This window comes from Falco peregrinus, chromosome 6 (assembly GCF_023634155.1).
Source record: "Falco peregrinus isolate bFalPer1 chromosome 6, bFalPer1.pri, whole genome shotgun sequence".
Lineage (NCBI taxonomy): Eukaryota > Metazoa > Chordata > Aves > Falconiformes > Falconidae > Falco > Falco peregrinus.
In genome coordinates this window covers 26,053,371-26,067,152 of record NC_073726.1, presented here as the reverse complement: position 1 = coordinate 26,067,152, position 13,782 = coordinate 26,053,371, and positions in this window count along the sequence as shown.

Below are 13,782 nucleotides of genomic sequence, written 5' to 3'. Positions count from 1 at the left end.
GGCAAGGACAAATATACTTGTGTTAGAATATAATGCTGACTTGCTAGAGATGACTTTAGCAGAAAATACTGCAGCTAAACATGTAGTTATATCCACTAAATCTTTTTTTGCTAAACCAGCTTTATGTCCAATAGAAACCTATTACACAGTAAATTCTGCCACAGATTAGCTAGTATTATTTTAAGTAGTTTTAATACAGGTTTAGAATGCAACCATTAATTGATATTATCGTAATTTTATAAGTAAGCAAGAATGGTACCAAAATGAGAAAAAACCACAACAAACACACTAATAAAAAACCCTGGTGGAGTCACACTTTTAATGAGGCTAAGCATGATTGACTTGTGGAGTGCTACCAATGAATCTGACATGGGTTGCTGTTTGTTCCACAGAGAATAGAAAACATTACTAGGATGCCAGGCCCAACATTAAAAGTAGAGAGATGGGGAAAAAAATCCACTTGAATTTGAACTGGTTCCACCAAGAGAAGTCACCATTTTACAAAAATTAAGTGAGAATATCTTGTTGGAATGGCTAGTCACCAATGACATACTTTGGATGAGACCGCTGCTTCAAACTGACACATACTTTAAAGAAAGGGTAATAACTTTACAGATCTTGGCGAGACATTTGAAAAGGTCGCTTCCCCTAAGGAAGTGTCACTTGGAAAAGAGCCATGGCAAACAGACACAGTGAAACCAGTGGGCATGGCATAACCAAAACTAAATGGGACTGATGGTCCCAATGGGGGGGCATGAAGATTTTTGGGACAGCATGTCAGAGACTGCTGGTCACTTTAGAGCACTTACAACTAATAAATCAAATATAAGTAAAAAAGAGGTTATACATACTTGAAATTCTGTATGATGCTAGTGATGATTCTTAATTTTTTTGATGCTTGGCTGTGAAAAGAAGATGGGATTCTATGTTTTTAATAAGTCTTTTCACATGCATGTTGAACCAGAGCCAAATTTATGTGGTGTCTCATATAAGTAGTACTGCCCAGTTAGAAAACCCAGGACCTAAATGATGCACAGTTTACTTGAATATCTGGACTCTGGGCAATTTTGAAGGAATACAGCACTAACAAAGTTATAAAATAGCTGAGGCCACGTCCTTATTTCTCATCTATTGCCTGTATGAGTGTGTTTTAAAAAAAACACAGGAAAATAGATGAACAGACTCAGCTTCATGGCTGAAAGGTCAGCCATAGAGGAGTCAGAGTGACATGAAAATAAAAACATTTAAGTGCTACCCAGATTAACCATTTAATCTTTTTTTCAAAAGATTTATCTAAATACTTTTCCTACACCTTTGTTAACATTTGAAATAACGTAGTGCTGTTGCTGCTTCGAAAAATGCTACACTGACTTGCCTTTCCATCTCCTTCTGTAATTTGTTTTCCCAGTTGTCTTCCCATATCATTAACTTCACCAGCATAAGCTGCTCAGCAGAGGATGAATCAGCTTCTGTTTCTTTGAATCCCACTGATGGGTATTGCTACTCACAGGTGGTGTAGATGGGGTGGACTCTTGCCTCTGCTATTACCTGGGAATAAATCTTCAAGCCACTAACTTTGTAAAGAAACATCTCTTCCAAAACGGTTATGATTGATTCATATATTACTTACAAGTCTTTTCATTCAGTCTCTTATATCAGGCTATGCTTCATCTTGTAAAAAAAGTGGGGATTAGTCCAAGAGTCTAAAATATGCTAGTATGTGACTTCCACAATCATCAGAAGATCAGCTGTTATAAACACAGCAAAAGTAATTATTCAGATAGTAGTTTCTGCAGTTCACATAGCTGAAGCTTTTATCCTGCTATGAAAAAACACTGATTATCTCTTATCTTTGCTTCTTTTGATCATTAATAACAAGTTCTCCCCATCCTTTTATTGTACAACCAGGGTTTCAAAAGTATATTTGTAGTTGATCTGCTTACAGTTTAAGGTGTGTGCATGTGTATCATACATGGTACATGATCCTTGTGTAGCCATACATGATAATGATTTACCAAGCAGTATATTAAGGATGAAACCAATTGCATTTCATATATAGGATATCACCTTAGAAGTCTGATTACTATTGGGAGACAAAAAAAACCCACTACAGTCACTGAGTGGCATTTGTGTAGAGTACGTACTCCGAGACCCCCTGCCCATATTTCAGTACTTTTATTACTTACCCATTTCAGCTGGGAATTCTATTTTTCAATGGGGATTAATTTTACAGTCATAAAAATTTTGCTTCATTGTGATTCTTTCTTTGATATTTTCACACTAACATGGTATTTTGGAAGGGAAATGTCAACAGAGCTAACTAATGAATTAAAAAAATCTCCATGCAAAGACACCTTCAAAGAATTGTGAAAAGGCTAAGCTGTAATTCATTACCTCCTTCTATTAATCTTCCAGTCTGTCATAGCTTTTGCTGGAGTGGGAAGCTAAGGTGACCCCTTAAACTTTAGGCTGCTCCCATTTATGATCAAATCTTTCTGATTTTATTGTATGACTGTGCTTCTACCTAGGAGCTTGTTTTATCCTACTTGTGACAGGTAAATGTCTATTTAGAGACAGGTAGATTAGATGGGTAAAGCAGGTGTGATATTGGGTGGATAGTCTGATTCAAGAATTTGAAGACTTTCACACAATTCCTAGCAACACTATTAATCCTAAGGAACTGACTTTTCAAATCTCAAATCAAGGCTGTAGGCGTATGAATTTTCACAGATGAAAAAGGAGAGTGTTTTCCTTCAGGGAGAGGGGCAGTGGATTCTGCTGTGATGTTGACAATTTTTCTTATCACTTTGGGTAATGTGAGCATTTCCAGTTGCCACCAGTAACACAAACAAACAAGTAAACAACACCACAAGCCAAAAAATGTTATTCACCTCCTGTTTTTCTGACTACAGAAGTTTCAACAGACTTCTTGTTTGCTCAAATTATCATCAAGAGAATGTTCTTGTATAGCAGTAGAAGACAAAAATAAAACCAGGGTGTTTGTTACAAATTCATGTTTCTCACATTACGTAGACTCAGAATCACAGATCTTCTAGTTCCAACACCCCTGCCGAGGGCAGGGACACCTTCCACCAGACCGTTACTCAAAGTCCCATCCAGCCTGGCCACTTCCAGGGATGGGGCATCAAGACGAAGCGCAGCCTGCTTTTGATTGCTGTGTTCTGCTGTCGGTTGCATGTTTGCATTGGAATGTAAGTTCTACAATGCCTTTGATGCTGAATGTATGGCAGGTGTACCATGTGTTCTGCACCAACAGCGAGCAAGCTAGAGACCTTGTCTGATGAAATAAGCAGGCTTTTATTTGGGTAGTGATGAGACGATGCCCTTGAGAAGGCTGGTGCATGCTGCCTTGCGAGCTTGTTAGCTTTAGTGTGAAATGTAGGGTGGCTTTACCATGGGGTCTGAGAAGGCTGGTAACACTATTCCCTCCCTCCTTGTTCTCTGTGCAGTCAAGAACCAAGACTGTGGCTGTGCTCACTAGGACAGCTAAGGAAAGAAATTGGATGCTATGCCAATCTATATAGGGGCAACCTCTTTCTTCCCCTGTTTATAAATGTGATTATATATACATCTTAAGGGGATTCTCAAACACTAACAAAAGGACCATGCAACTCATACTGCATATCAGGTATCTGCTTGTAAAGCGCAGGTGTACAGGCCATGTCTGCCATAGCTGGACCAGCATCCACCGCCCTTTTGTAATTTTCCTGACCTGAAACCTCCCAGTTTACTTGACATTCCCTCTAACTTTAGCTCTGTCTCCATACAAGCCCCTGCTTTTAACTCGTGCTGTCTCAGCCATAAAAAAGGACAAAAGTTAAAATTCAGATAAGCAGAAACTCATGATTCTATAATGGGGTCAATTTGCGATGCTGATGCAGAGAAGCTCCCCTCAAGTCAGCTATTGGGGTCACACACATGCTCAGAGGTAATGATGAATCCCGGAGGAAGAACTGGTGAAGTGATATGACTCACTGCTGTGTTGAGAATCGCCCAGTATGTCATCTAATTAGGTTATCAGCTTTGCTCCAAAAGGACATGCAGATAAGCACAGTGCCCAGGTGGACTTAGGATCGAGAGTGCTGCACTCTGGGGTATTTTCACACTCAGACTTGCTTAACACAAATGGTGTAAATGTAATGAAGACCCACACCTAGAAATGATCCCAGGCCGTGCAACCTTGTCTTGAGCAATGTTCAGGATAAAAATTATCCTTTTACCATATAACTTAGTGAGGGCTGCCTTTCCCACATATTTCAGCTACACTAAAAAAAAAAAAAAAACCCAAAAAAAACCAAACCAGGCAAGTAGTAAGTGGATATTTTGTGACTTAAGAAAATCTAATTGCAAACTTTCCATAGGCTTTTGAAGTGCAAATGAAATGTGACTTAGCATACTCTCTTGCGACCCACTAGAAGTGATAGTCAATGGCTGATTATTCAGTGGTGTAGAAGTCTATGGAGTCAAAGAAGAATCCATGAATACTTGGACCATGCCTGGCATTCAGGGATACAGAGTTGATCAGCTCCCCAGGAAACTTCCAAAGTTAGAAATCAACTCCTTAAGATGCACCAAAAAAGAAGTGCTCCATGACTTATGAGTCATGACACAAAATGTCCTTTATGCCTTGATATTTCATTTTACAATGGTTTTTATTATGAAACAATGGAACAAGTCATGACCAAAACTTTAGTCATTAATTCTTTTCTGATCTCCTACCAATTTGGAAAGTGATGACCACATGATTCATATAACGCCAAAACAGGAGCGGCATGAACATTAAATTATTTGCCATGTTCACAGACTGTCAGATGGGGCAGATAGCCAGCTTTTCAAAATAATCATGAAGAGATCAGCACAGCTGTATCATATTTTCAGCTTGTACTCCTTTCCTACTGAAACCGGCATCCAACGTTCTCAAACCAATGCTCTCTTTGATCAGTATAGGTTTCAATTCATATTTCCCATTGCTTGAAATAAAAGGAAAGAAAAAAACAAGTGTTAGGGGCTAGTCTGATCTATAATTTCCTCCTAAGCGATATTGTAAAAATGTCAAATTTGCAAAGCAGGAATAAATGAAGAAGGTGATAAACAACAAGTATAGAAATGCTGCATAGATGATATTGAATAGATGAAGGGCCTGAACTAATTTTGAGAAATGACAAGTATGAATTGGGGTGAAAACACATAATCAAATTCTCTTTTCAGTGTTTCATATCTCACTTCTGCAAAGTGTGTTGAGCTCATGAATGTCTGTCACTTAAAGGAAGAAACATTTGCCTTTGTAATACCCAAACTGCTTCAATTGCTGTTTGTCAATCAGTTTAATTAATACATAAATTGCTTGTCCCAATTGTCTTGGAAATGCTACACAGTACTCCGAGATTATAAGGTAAGAAAGTGCATTGGCAAAAATATTACAACTTAATATAACGTAATTACGTTATTGATAATCTGGAAAGCAAATCTATCATTATAACTTTCCACCACCCACGCACCCCAATTAGGAACAAACACTGTGCAAAGCTCTGCAAGAGCCCTGCCTCGGAGAGCGTACAGGCTGAGGGTACGGCAGGAGACAAGTCAGCATAGGCAGATGGGGCGGGTGAAAGATGACAGTGAAATGGTTATGATTAGTGTAATAGTTTCCGAACATTCGATCTGGAGCCTGCTGCAGGCGCAAAGAGAAAAACCTTTATTTTATTCTTTCATAAAGGGCTGCCTACACCAGAGGATGTTAATATAATTAGGGTAATGATGTAATTAAAAGTGAAGCTGGATTCCCAAAAGATACAGTTTATGATATGGGTGAGGAATTTTATATTATGCTTTTAATATTTGGTACAGCCTGGCTTTGCAAGCCATCACAAATGCTTTAAGGCAAATTAAAAAATGCCAGCTTCCACAGGTAGAATTGGGCTATTTCTTAAATAAACATTGTAGGAAACGACAGTGGCTAGAGCAAACAGTTTATCCAGCTTGTGAGAATAAGCACAACAGCCACCAAACTGTTCTTAAAGGGGCATTTGGCAGACTCCAGAGGTCCGGGAGCAGCAGAAAGGGAGTCGATTCCAGGAGAATCTTCCCTCCCAGAGCAGTTTGGCTGCATCACTGGAAGCATGCTGCAGCTAATGTGGTGGGATAGCAGTGCTCAGGCCCTCTCCATCCAGCAGCCTGGCACAACACTAGCCGGCCTTTCTGGGGGAAAAATACACCTCAGTTCTCCCAGCTCCAGCAGAAGGGAGGGTTGTGTTAAAATAAATCAGTCAAGCACTTAATAAGAATGACCTGTGAACTCCTTTTCCTTTTGAAATGGTCTTATTGTCAGAAAACTGTTGTAAGTGAGAATATCTGCTCCTCAAGATTTATTTTTCCATGACTGCCTAAACCAGCTACCCCTTTTATTCCACGGTGTAGTGCTAAGAGTGTGCTGATATATTATAAAATGGCTTTGTTTGCTAGAATTGTTTGACTGCTGAGGGGGTTTGAGCGTGCATATCGCCTGGCTCGTTGTGCCTATATTGATCAGAATTCATTAGCCTCTACAGTGTCCTCAATGTCAACATGCTATGTCTGTAACACAGCAGGAAGAAAACCACAACCCACACAATAAGTAAAAATATCCTTAGTTCAAAAGCATAATTAATTAGATTTCTGTAATATTGAGATAACTTTGAGGTATCTCTCCTTCCTGTAAACCTCTGTCTCAATATACCAGATTACACCGACACCGATTCTCAGTCAGTAGGCTTTAACTCTGATAGCGTCCCCTCTATAGACAGCTTGAGACAACAGAAAAACTGTCACCTACTCAGAGGGCTTTGGATCAGCTTTGGGAGCTCAAAGTTTTCCTGAAACCTGACAAATCAAGCACAACTACACCTACCCAGAGATAAGATTAAAAGTGCTTGAAAAATAGTACTTTTCCCCACCATACTTCATGGGGAAGGGGGGGGGCAGGGAAATAATGAGAATTTTTGGCTACAATCTAGTAAAATCCACTTTGACTCAGCTCTTCCTTCAAATAAATGCGCCTGAGAAAAAAATAAAATTCAAAAGCTTGGAAACTTATTGAAGTCTTTTTGCTTTATTTCTTTAGTTGATTATTTACTTATTTATTTCCTTAAAAAATATCATAGGACTATGAAGAATGTTGTTTAGAACACTCTAAGACTTTTTCCATAAATAAACTCAACCGAGCAAAACATTATATACCAAATTCCAACATGCCCCTAACAAAAAGCCCACACCCCCGACCTTGCCAGTAGAAATTTCTAAATTATACTCTTCCTGCACTTAGACTCAGGAAATCCATTCAGAAAGAAAGTGTGAGGGCTTTTCAGCGTGCCTTCTTATTTAAATTTGTAATTTTTATCTGGTTCCCAAAAATAAGCACAATCCCACATGAGGAGGGAGAGATTCAAAACTCTTTTTTTCCTGATTCAGAGCAAGGATTAAAGGCAGGAGTCCCACCTCCCCTGAGGCTGCTGTAATCACCACAATCTACAGTATACTTCAAATGCATTTTTTCCCCATTTCTCATACAGAAGGTCTTTCGCTTTGCATAAAATACTTTAATATTTATTGAGCCAGCGAGAGAATGTGAAAATGACTCTAAGACAGTGGTTAGAGCAGTCCCAAGGGATGTGGGACACCTGGGTTCCTCTTCCCAGTCCAATGAATTTTTAATTGTATTCTAAAAAGTGGAACAGCTTTAAGAGGAGAGACAAAGCCTGACAACTTCCCAGAAAGCAGAAGACCTTCATTCAAAGCCCTAAGGTTAATCAAGCAGAAGGAGTAGGCACACCCCTTTTGATATTTTCATGACTGACCTGATAGCTGGGCCATAGGATTTAATGAGATACGATGATAACAGCACGCCTCTCAGGTTTGCATGGGAGTTTGATGGCCAGTAGAAAGAGACTAGTGTGATTGCTTTCCAAACAGGTAAACGCGAAACCAGTAATTTTTCAAATGTCCAGATTTCAAAAATATAAGTTTTCAATTCCTAACAAAATATGGCCAAGATGAATAGTCATCCCTTTTCACAGCTCATGGAGAAACATTTCATTTTACTGTTTCCCAGAATAGTAAATACTTTCTCTTTTTAGTTTATTTTGTTCGTTTGTTTCTTCAAAGAAAATTTTCTTAGAAAGCAAATACAGAATTTTGTTCAAAACAAGAGCACAGCTTTTGCCTCATGCACCCATTCATCCTACAAAATCTTTTTCTATGAACAAACATCTACAGTAGAAAAGGTTTTGACCTGGCTTTCCTAATTCCTATGGTTGCATACATCTATACCAAGACGGGATATGAAACGAATTAAATTCAGCACGTGTAACACTAGTGAAAGGCAATGAACTTTACATCAGGAAGGAACTGGATTCATGCTATATATACGAGGAAGCAAACAGCCTTCAAGTCTGAGTTTCATGAGACACAAGAGGTATGCACCTTTTTCATTATAATTGAATGTAAGTGCTTGTATGGTTTTTAACAACCAGTGATTGCTCTTGTGGTTTTATGGCCTGGTCGTATGCCCACTGAAATCAACAGAATGAACTGTGAAAGGCTTCTGAGCTTGCTTAAAAGCACAGCTCAGTGACACAGAACAACTCAACTGCCTTATCAACAGAAAGGGTTTGGACAAAATGACAAAAAAAGAATTTTTAAAAAAAAATTACTAAAGCAAATGTGATTGCTTACAGAGTTTAAAATTTTTAGATCTACATGGTTTATACTTTCCCATGCTCCTTTTCCCATCAATAATCCAACCATTCATCTTCTGTGAAATCTAAACCTTCTGTGCTTCATGTTTTATTCATCCTAAGGTGCTTAATTTATACCAAAGGACAGCAGAGGGGCTAAGAGTAGCCTGTGTAAGGGGAGATGCCTTTAAGGCTATTATTCATGCCCTTTGATCTCAAGTTTTCACTCAGGAAACTTTGGTTCTGTGGATAATTAGAGGCTGCCACTAACTTTTACTCTATAAATTACAACAAATCTGAATAAAGCCAAGTATCTCTGAGACTGTAGCCATGTTTCGATATCTACAATGCTCAGAACAATTATAAATACATTGTAAAATACCAAAATTAATTCTGACTCAAGGCTAGTTATTTTATTTTAGTTCTATTTTTTAAATAATGTAATTGATAAATATTACCAAATCTAAAAGTATTTATGATTTTATTTTATACACCACTTAGACTAATACCTAACAAACCACAGTGTGATAGATGAAGAGTGATGCTAAACTTAAACTTTCCCATGGAAATATATGTTACGAACTGTACACAATCAATTATTTCAGACAAAGCCCATGCTGTTTCCTCTTCTCCTAAGACACTGGTACATATTTAGGTTTTCAGCTTGAAAGCCCATTTTGGCACCACTAATGAAATAAATTATGTTTCTTGTCTGATCTCCCACTGGGTGGCGTGTGGTACCTCATGTACGTTCATTTGTCACCCTCAAATAGAATAATACTTCCTGCAGGTTCCCAGAGCAGATAACTGCCCAAGTGGAAGTTAATTAAGTCATTGGTTCACTTTGCTCCAGAGGATGTTAAACCACTGATGCTAAATGAGATACTTACACTACCACACTGGAGACACATCCAATTAAAACACCAGAAGAATTCAAATGTATATAGAGCTGTCCTCACAGATTACACTGAAGAGGGAATATACAGAAACCATTTAGAAGGAAATAGGGAACCAGAAAATAATTTTAAAGGCAAGAAACTGTCTTCCTTCAAAAATGTAGATAAAAAAACCCAAAACCTTGTTCTTCTATTTCAAATTTGAGACTTGATGTTTCATTGTGTCGTATTTCCACTAGTGATTTTTCCTTTATTGATGGTAGATAATAACAGGATCCCTCTTTCTAACTGAAAACCCATCCAAGTCCAAGGAGTTAGTTTATTTCCTTAAATACAGCCTAAATGAAATGTTTACAATCTCTTAACTACATAAGAAATGCTGTCAACTGGCATCCTTTTTTTTAAATTCTGGATTTTTTCCATGGAAGAGGAGAATACTTCTGTTGCTTCAACAGCTAAGGGAAAAAAAGTTTCACTTCTACAGAGGAGCATTAAATAGTAGCCATGTATCCCAGAGTGCTTTTCTAGGCAGAACACAAAGTTCACCAAGAGTTTTGGCTCTCTAATAACTGTGAGCACAAGGATTCTACCCATTACCAGTTTGATCAACTCCCATTACAACAACAAAACCAGACAGGCAATAAATGTTGACATTTTGCTTTGTACTTTACTGTAATCTTTTTTTCCTCCTGACAGTAAAACTAATGGAAGACTGGTGAATAGCTCAGAACAATAGAAATTAAAATCCTTCTGCTTCTGGGTTCCCAGTTCAAAATCATATTCCATTTCCAAATGGAAACTCGGCTTTGGTCTAGAGATGGCGTTCAGTGGCCCACTGGAATAAGTCTGGAATATGCCCTTGGGGGCATATTGCAAAATTTCAATAATAGGAAAAGAGTAGGTAGCTACATCTACATGTAATGGAGGTTCTGTGAGGAACTATCAATGCTATAGTATAAGGAGAAAGCTTTTTCCCAAAGACTACCAGATTGGCAAAAATCACACACAAACGCAAAGAAAAAGAAAAGCAAAATATCTGGCTGCATAATTTAATGTATTGACATAAAAGAATAATGGACCAATTGTGCTGCCTTTAGACAGGTTTCCTCCTACATTCATGAAAAATAAGGTAGGCTGGATCTAGGATTTTCCGTTTCTATAAGGGCCATATTCAGCCAACATTATTAATTTTGTGTTAGACCAATCCGATGAGTAGTTGTCCAGAAGTGCGTGGGGTCACAAACAGAACCAGGAGACGGCTACGATCAGGGTAAACCATCTGGTCTATAGTTGTACATAACATGAAAAAGCTCTTTTGTGGGGTATTGCACATGAAAGCTTGTCTCATTAAAAGGTGGGGTACATGGCCTTCCAATGCCAGGTTCTCCCTGCACAGAGAAAACTACTCCCCTGAGTAGAGGATACACATACTCTGTGTATAGCCCTGCAGCAACAAACACATTCTAGGCCAAGAACAGTTTGAAGGCCATAAAGATGAGCATGATTTAGGACCTGTTAGGCAGTTGTGCAGAGGGTAATACCTCCGGGTAATGCTTCCTCCAAGTGCAAGGAAGTAAAACAACTTAAAGTTGTTCCCTGGGATGGGGAAGTGCCATACCACCTGAAATAAGAGCCTGTATCTGTTAAAGGTGACCCAGTTTAGAGACAAAGCTGGTGCACACTGAAGGCACTGGCCACCTTCCTTTTTCTGTATGTCGTCAAACAAACAAAGCTATTCTTAAAAGTCCAGATTTTAATTTCTTTGGCTTTTTTTTTTAAACTGAATAGCCAATACGTAGCATGCAAATTGCAAACTCTGCAACAGAAGTTTAGCTGCTGTTTGATAAATTCTCGTCCACCTGGTGGGTTCGGTTCTGTTTCACCTGGAAACATAAATGTAGGTGGCTGGTGCAAATGCAGGTTTTGTCCCAAAATGGGTGAGGGAGTGGTGGACAGGGAGCTCAGCCAGCCAGCCCTAATGCCAGGATTTTCAATTTTAATTTTAGATTTAGCCCTGATGTCTCTGCAAATCTGTCTGTAGAATGTGCACAGGATTTCCTGCCTGTCTTTTCCCTGTAACCTGGAAACTTTTCCAGGTATCGACTGTATATTCCAAAGTGCAGTGCCTAACTCCATAGGACTGGTCAAACCTGAAGCCTTCCTACCAGAAGTGTGATCACAATGCAATGTGACTTCTCAAAAAGACTATAGCAAACACATTACTACATCTCTAAAAATGAAACACACATTTATGTTCAATGCCTCCAGACAGTTTCGAACTTTTTCCAAGAAGGGATGCATAGAGATTGTTATTATTACTTAATGGAAGGGCATTTATAGACATGAAGTGAAATGAAATTCAAACCAATAAGGGGGGGATATATATTTCTAAGGACAGTACATCCTTAACAAAGACCTCAGTGCTTTTATCCTCAGCACTAGGAGTTGAGGACTGCGCATAAGCTTTGATCAGCCTTAATTAACTCAGGATTGGATCTGTGTCTGTGAATTGTTTATAGTATCTTGGCTGAAAGCAAGATGCTAACAAATATATTTAGGGGAAAAAAAAAAATTCCCTAAAACAGTTTGACTTGCTGGATTAATGTTATGCCAGTTAGGCTGAAAAAAAATAAAAAAAAATAGCCTTCAATGCATTGCTGTTCCTGTTATGAAAAAAGGAAATCCTTACAAATTAGGATTTATGACAGTGCTGCCCATACACAATATTTCTGTTGGAAAACTGGAGTAGAAGCCCTTGGTATTGCTCTGTGGCTGGGCTATGCCCTGCAGCTGTGCCTAGAGATGAGTGTCAAACACTGAGGCTCCAGTTGTTTTGAGAAGCCAGCTGGGGTGTCAGTGGGTGGTTTCCCAGCTGGCATCTTCTCATGACTTTTGGCCAAGAGTCCTTCTGGCTGGTCTGGCAGCTCAAGAGTTGAACGTGTGGCTGGGATAACATCATCTCACTGCTGTGCTCAGCTGACCTTCACAGTGTTTTTGTTTTGACTCATATTTGCTTGTAAGGAATTTGCTTTTTCTGTCATATAAATACACAGACAGATCCAAGCCAAATCCCAATTCCTTCCCTTTGCAGGCTCCAAGCCTGGCTGCAAATCCTAGCCCTGGCTGGGACCTGCACCGCGCAGCATTAGGCAAACACAGCGGCTGTGCGGCTTCACGTGCACCCAGCCCTGACGCCTCTGCGTGGAAACCCACCAGAGCAGAGCCACCTGCCCTGGCCCCTCTGCAGAAACACACATGGGGCTCACGGACAGCTGACGAGGCAGAATGAGGCCAGCCAGACCCCTTCCTCTTGACACCCAGCATAACCAACCATATCCCCTACACCACAACGGCTCCTGTAGCTTTTCCTTTACACAATGCCACCGGTGCCCACTCACCCAGAAGGGACAGATCTGCTCTTGTGGGGAATTCACAGCTCCGTTCACAGACAAGGCACAGCACAGAGTTGGAGGAAAGAGGCAGCTTTAGACAAACTGAGAGCAGGTACCAAGCGAGAAGAATGTGTAGGTTTCTGAAAGTGCTGATGCCAAAGCTGAGATTCGTAGTAGTCACGGCCGTGTTTGTTCTTTCATTCCCATATGTTACTGCAGGCATCAGTGAAGTCAGAACAGTGTTACAGAAGTAAATCCAGAGAATACTGCTTTCATCAAGGCTTTTTGCACCTCTTAGACAGGAGCAATTCCAGTGACCGATCTTACCTGCCAGAACCAAGTCCTGAGATTAGCTTTGCTCAACGGTTTTGAAACTGTGGTTCCCCAAAGTGCTAGTAAATCATCCATATGTGGTCTCTGGTCTATTAAACAGCATGAGCTCATCAGCCCTAAATAGCTGAGCTAAACTCTGTGAGAAACTTTGAGAGCTGACAACAGACTTAGTACCAAACTGTGGGCGTCACTGTCCTCCACAATACTGTCATTAAAGCAGGCTGTGGGTGGAAGCTTGGAATCACCACTGCTGCAGAGAAAAGGCACACTATGGCAATATCTACATTAAAAGCTTGCCCTAGACCAGAGCTCTGGGCTCTGGCGTGTTGAGCCCACCAGTTTGGATGTGCCACAGAGACAGGCAGATGTCACCCCAGCGGGCTGCGGGAGTTGATGTTCCCAGCTGCTGACACTTTTGCTTGTCTCTGA